Below are 6,914 nucleotides of genomic sequence, written 5' to 3'. Positions count from 1 at the left end.
TGCCCGTTCCTGGACAGAGGGGCGATTCCGGCGAGCTCCCACATGGTGTCACCATGTTCTGCCTCGCCGGCCTGGTCGACCGTTTGAACTGTCCTGTGGGCCACTAACAGGTGGACCCCGCGGGATTAGCCGCTAAGTTGGCCTCTAAACTACCACCCAAGTGTAAATGACAAATGGGACCGACGTCCAAATTAAACTGGGATTAATTAAATAAACCTAGTGAACTGCTGACAGGTGGGTCCAACCCTTTTAATTAACCCACTTCGTAAATAACCTTGGTTAGCATTGCACCCAATGACATGTGGGCCCTCGTGCTTAATTAAACTGGTTTCATAATTAAAACTTAAACTGTTAATTAGTTAGTCACTGCCAGATGGGGCCCACCCCACTAATAAACCCTTCTAGTTTAAATTAAACTCTGTTAAATAACTCTGTCTATTACAGGTGGACCCCCCATTGGTCAGTTTGACCAGTCAACAGCTGACTGTTGACTGCTGACTAGCAGTCAACAGGGGCCACTGTCAGCCTCTAACAACTCTGTTGGGTACACTTCAGTGTGTACTCATAGCAAATTGCTATTTAATTTTCAATTAATAATAATTTCAAAAATGAATAAAACTTTGAAAAATCATATAAAATAAACCATAACTCGGATGAAAATACTTTGTACATGAAAGTTGCTAAGAACAACGAGATGAATGCGAATTCGCAGTCCGTTCGTCCGCCACACGCCCCTAGCGTAGCGAACGTGCAACAATCCACCTCCGTTTCATCTATCCGAAAACGTGAAACACTGGGAATACTTTCCCTGATGTTTCCCCCCTTCGCCGGTATCACCTACCGTGTTAGGGCACACGTAGCACCGCTTAATGTCATGTCATGCATCGATATGCATCTGTTTGCATTGTATTCCTTGTTTCTCCCCCCCTCTTCTCTCTGGTAGACTACGAGATGGACGCCTCTGCTACCCAATACGACTACGGTGTTGACGACCCCTCCTTGCCAGAGCAACCAGGCAAGCCACCCCCCTTGATCACCAGATATCGCCTATTCCTTCTCTCTACTGCTTGCATTAGAGTAGTGTAGCATGTTACTGCTTCCGGTTAATCCTATTCTGCTGCATAGCCTGTCATTGTTGCTACAGTTGTTACCCTTACCTGCAATCCTAAATGCTTAGTATATGATGCTAGTATTCCATCAGTGGCCCTACCTTCTTGTCTGTCTGCCATGCTATACTGTCGGATCACGGGTTCCGACAAACCCTTAAGGTTCGAACTCTGGGGTGCGCGCGAAGTTCTTTCCCTCCTACCGATCTACGCCCTAACTCGCTAAGGCCTCACGGACGAACTCGACGCACTTGCAACACAAAGACACAAGGTTTATACTGGTTCGGGCCACCATTGTGGTATAATACCCTACTCCAGTGTGGTGGTGGTGGATTGCCTCTTGGGCTGATGAAGAACAGTACAAGTGGAAGAACAGCCTCCTGAGGTTGAGGTGTTCTTGTGCTTGGTGTGGCTAAGGGTTGGCCTCTGATCAGATGAGACGAGATCCCCCTCCTTTGGTGGTGGCTAGTCCTACTTATATAGGCCCTGGTCCTCTCCCCAAATATTGAGCGGGAAGGGAGCCAACAACGGCGGCCAATTTGAAAGGGGACAGCTAGTACAAGCTATCCTGACAAAAGGTGGTCTTCGCCTACCAAAGGTTCTGGCGGTGACGTCGTCCTGGGCTCCATGGTGACCTCCGTCCTGCCGTCCTTCTGGTCTTGGTCTCATTGCACTGATATGGAAACCTTTGCCTGATGCCTCGGTACTCCACGCCTGTGCTTGCCCCCTTGGCACCAAAGAGGAAACAAGGATGCTGCGCGCTGGCGCCCGCCTGGTGTCGATCATCATGGCTCACGTCACGAGAGCCTCGCTAGGTTCGCCCCGCCTTGATATCTCTGCTCCTCGCGAGGCAGCCTGGTGAGGCCGCTCCTGAGGAGGTCTTGCATCGTCCGCCTCGCGAGGCTTGGCCCCTCGCGAGGGTCTTGAATGCCTTGTTGATGATGATGGGCCGTACAGACCTGCCAGCACAGCCACGCCATGGGCTGCAGGCAGGCAAGTCTGGGGACCCCCATTCCCAGAATGCGGACAGTAGCCCTTGGGCCCAAGGCGCGCTCGGGCTTGGCTTCGAGGCGAAGCCAAAGGATCAAGCGCGGAGCGCCGCGGGCCCCAAAAGCCTGCGGCCTTGGTTGACGCATGGCAGTTAATTGGACGTGGGCGTCTCCGCTTCCCCACGCTGCCTCGGCAACTGCCTGACTTGACAAAAAGGCTGGTGCGGACAACGCTTGCCATCATTGCTTCTTCCTCGCCTTGCTCCAGATCCCCTTTCCCGCTTCTTGCTGCCGGAACTTCCAGATCCGCTTCAACTTCACTCCACATCGGCGACAAAGGGCGCCACGCAAGGTCAAGTCCTCCTCGCCGCCGGCCTGGTTCGAGCCAGCCCTCGATGCGCCCAACGTCACGGAGAAGAACCTTGCCACCATGCGCTTGCTGAGGGCGGGGGCGAGTAGTGAATGGGGGAAGACGGGGCTCCGGCTTGCCTCCGACGTGCCGAAGCCTGAGGGAAGCACCTTCTTTCCCTTCTTCTCGAGCAGCATCGCCGCCAGGTTGGTTCCCCCTTTCTCTGATTTCTTTTATGAGGTCCTCGACCACTACGGGCTGCAAGCATTGCACCTCCGTCCCAACTCTATCCTCCTCGTGTCCATCTTCGCCTACTATTGCGAGGCGTACCTGGGCGTGATGCCGTCCGTGGCGCTTCTACGCCACTTCTTCTTCCTTCGCGTCAGCGATGGACATGTCTCTGGGTGCGCCAACTTCGTCGCATCCGGCAAGGCCAACTCAATCTCGAGCACCGGGAAGAGAGACGACAACATTCAGGCCAAATGGGTCATGATGGATGCTAAGTGCGCCCACCCGCGCCTGGCACTGCCAACAGAGGCACCCCAGTCTGACAAGGGGTGGCCCCGTGCGGAGCTTGCTGATGAGCGGGCATCGTCGGTGCTGGAGCAGATGCAGACCGATTTGAAGCCGGGTAATGCGAAGGCGGCCAAGGTGATTGGGGTTATGCTCCTGAGGGAATTCTTGACGTTGCGCGTTGCTCCACTCCAGGCGCGCACGCGCCCCTTGTGGAAGCTTGGAGATGAAGCAGACAATGTTCGTCTGAGCCCGGTGGCCCTGCCTGAGGACGAGCTGACTGCGGTTCTGCGTCTCTTGGTTGGGGACAACCAAGAGTACCCATCAAGCGCCTTTCTTCCTTTGTTCCATCGCAAGGACTGGGAGAAATTCGTTGCTTCCAGGCCAACCTTTGACGCGCGCGGGCTGGTGTCGCCGGCGCTCGCTGGGGCCTCTGCAACGCCGAAGCCGGTGGAGGTGTTTTCTGACGAGTCCCGCGAGGAGGAAGAGGAGGAGGAGGGCTCGAAGGAGATCCCTGAGGGAATGGGGGAGAATTTCCCCTTGAGTAAGGCCGACATCCTCCGCGCCCTGCCAGACAACGCCGAGGTCGTCGCCCGCCAGGAGGTGAGGGAGCTGCCCCTCATCCCGACAAGGGGTAGATCCTCGCTGGTCTCTCGAGATGCTGCCTCCGATGTGGTACCGCTTGGGGCTGGCTCCGGCCCTTCTGCCACACCGCCTTCTGCCGCCGGAGCCCGCGCGCCCACTTCTCAGGCCCCGACGCTTTCAGGCTTCAAGCTTCTCAAGCGGAGGGTGGAATACACCGCGGTGGACCAGTAAGTGTTTGCTCTCCGTCTTGTTTTTGCTCATGTCGCTGCTTCCTGATTTTCGTCTTTGGTTGTCCAGGCCGCTGTCTACGGCGAAGAGGAGGAAGGAGGGTATAGCGGATGCGCCCCCTTCTGCTGAGAAAGGAGACGCGAGCGCTCGTGCCTCCGTAGCCCGGTTGTCTTTGTGAGGCCAAGAGGAGCATCGCCGGGAGGAGCCAGCCCCCATGGCCCCGCCGGCGCTGGAGGTGCAGGCGTCTGGCCCGGCTGAGGAGGTTCCGACTGCTCCGAAACCCGCAGTCTCTCAGGCTATGGTGACGGCGTCGCCTCCTCCTTCTGCCGTACCTCCACTGCCAGGTTCTTCTGCCTCTGCTGCTGTCCTAGAGCGTGCTCTTTTGGAGATGACCCAGTTGCAGGCAGATCTCCTGAGCGAAGACCCGCTCTTGGTGGCCGGGCGCCTGGAGCTGGCCTCTGGCTGGCTTCACTCCAACTCGGCAATTCACGCGACACTGAGCCAGGCCGCGGCGTCTTCCGAGAAGGAGAAGCAGAGTGCCGCCAATGCTGCAGCCGACCGTGAGGCAGCACTGAGGGACGCTAAGGCCGCCCGCGACCGCTGTAGAGAGCTGGAGGATGAGCTGAAGAGCCTGCGCGACAGGCACGCCAAAGAAGCGCGCAGCCGCCGGGTGTAGGAGGAGGAGATGAAGGCCCGGGAGGACGCCGTCAAGAACCGTGACGCTGAGCTGGGGGAGCTGGGGAAGACGCAGGCCGCCGAGCGCAGCCGGCTGGAAGAGCTGGATCGAAAGGTGAAGGAGAGGGAGGCCGATCTTGATGGCAAGGCACGGGTTCTGGCCGAAGACCATGTGGCCTTTGCCGACCTCGAGGAGAGGTCTCGCGTGGCACTAAAGACGCTCTACGAGCACGGCTTGGAGAGGCCGCTGACCACCGATGAGGATGGCCCCGCCCTGCTGCTTCCTCTCTTGGTGAAGGCGCTCGAGGAAGTCGTGGATGGTATCGGTCCTATGGCAGAGGCAGAAGCTCGCGTCCTGTCTTCAGCTGCATTGACTCGTGTCTTCAGCCATCTACACCTTTGCGACCCCAGCGCTTGTCTTGATGAGCTGCTGGAGGCTGTGGCTGATGATCACTGTGCAGCCGCCGCCGCAGCCGTGCAAGGTCAGGTGGAAGCCCTGCTGAAGAAGTTTCGCGGCTTTGCCTCCGCACCCTTGTCCGGCAATGCCGCCGATTCTGCGGCTGGAGGTGCAGGTGCAGGCGACGTTACCCAAGGAGGAGCGCCTTCTGCAGGAGATGGCGGTGTCTAGGGGTGACCTGCGGCTACTCTCCTATTTCGTTCCTGTAATATGCATCAGGCCTCGTGGAGGCGTTAAACTTTCATTTGATATTGTGAGGACAATATGTTTTGTAATATTTGCTTTGAGATTTTGCAATTTTCTTCCTATCCGCTTTGTGTTCTGCATCGGCAGAACCCGACCCCGCACATACCTCAACCGCCGTTGGGCCGACCGGAGACCAGGACGGACCAAGGAGTGAGGGGCTACGTGACCAGTTAGGCTCTAGAGTCGCGATGCTCAGGAGTCCCCCTTGACGCGCAAACAGCTTACATGAAGAGTACGCGAGGATAGATTAATGTTCTACGTCGGCAGAGCCCGGCCCCGCGCATACCTCAACCGCCATTGGGCCGACCGGAGACCAGGACGGACCAAGGAGTGAGGGGCTACGTGACCAGTTAGGCTCCTGAGTCGCGATGCTCAGGAGTCCCCCTTGACGCGCAAACAATTTCCATACCTGCCCTCGCCGAGGCCTCGGGAGGGGCGTGCGATGACCAGGTCCAGGAGACCTGTTTGAGTGGCTTGCGCTTGGGCATGACCCGAGCGCAGCCCCCTCGCGCGGCTCTCCCGAGGGGAGGCGTTGTGGTGAGGCCGGACGCTGAGCTCTGGGGCTCCCTAAGGTTGGTACGACCGTGGAACCGCCCTCAGTTGTTTATCACCAGCGCAGAGCATAGTGCTTCCGCTTGTGCACGGGCATAGCTTCTCCTCGACAGTGTCGACGGACAGCGCGGAGCATGGTGCTTCCACTTGTGCGTGGGAGGGGCCCCCCCTCCAGGAGGAGCCCCCGGGGCGCGTACAGCCCCGCCCTGACATGTGGCTTGCACGGCAGGGCTGCGAAGTGTATCTGAGCACTCGTGAGCCAGCGCGAGACACACGGGGCCCTACCTCAAGGCGGGTTGCGCCTGGTCTTGAATCCTTGATAGTTGTGCGTTCCTGCGAGACGGTTAGGTGCAAGCGCTCTACGTCCTCAGGTCCCGGCCCTCAAGCGAGCTCAGCCGCCACTGGTATGCCAGGTCGCGATGCCGTGGTCAAGGCCAAGGGTGAGGGATGGGGAGCCAGTAAGAGCTCCTGAGTCGTGATGCTCAGGAGCCCCCCTTTTAACGCGCGAGCGAATTGCATGATAGAGGGGCGGACCCGTGGCAGGAGGTAATCAGGCAGATCATGCATGGAAGGCAATTCAGCTTGGGTAAATGCAGAAAGATACATGCCACTGGGTCAGGCCCGAGCGGCTTGGGGATGATGCAGCCCGAGGGGCGCCCCCAACAGGGTAAACTAAAGGCATAAGCAAAAGGGATACATGCCACAGAGACAGACCCACGTGGCCTGGGAATAACGCAGCCCGAGGGGCGCTCCCAACTAAACGAACTTGGAAAATGTCACCTGGTTCTGTCGATGAAGGAGAGTTGGTGCAGCTGAAGGCACGCGGCGAAGTAATGGCTCCTCACGAGCCACCAGGGCCCTGAGCCTCGGGAGACTCTAGGGGCTCAGGTGGTTCCCTGAGGACCGTCTCCATCTCTGCCAGGACGGCATGGTGCCTGGCCTCTTGAGCCGCCAGGACACGCTGCAGGTTGCGCTAATAGGCTGACGACACTCTCAGCAAGCCGAAGGGCATGCAAACATAGCTGTGTGGTGGACCCTCGCAACGGCCCACACGCGAAGGCCAGAAAGGCTCCTGAGATGCTGCCCTGTTGAGCCCTGGTATGTCGATGCGGACGCGCAGCCCAGCATCCTCGCCTGGATGGGGAGCTGCGCCTCATGAGCGGTGGTCGCCGCACATGGCCCTTGCATCTTGCAGTTCCTGAGTGGTCTTGGTG

This window comes from Triticum urartu, chromosome 3, assembly GCF_003073215.2.
Source record: "Triticum urartu cultivar G1812 chromosome 3, Tu2.1, whole genome shotgun sequence".
In the NCBI taxonomy this organism is placed as follows: domain Eukaryota; kingdom Viridiplantae; phylum Streptophyta; class Magnoliopsida; order Poales; family Poaceae; genus Triticum; species Triticum urartu.
The sequence above is the reverse complement of the archived record's forward strand: the minus strand, read 5'-3'. Positions refer to the sequence as shown.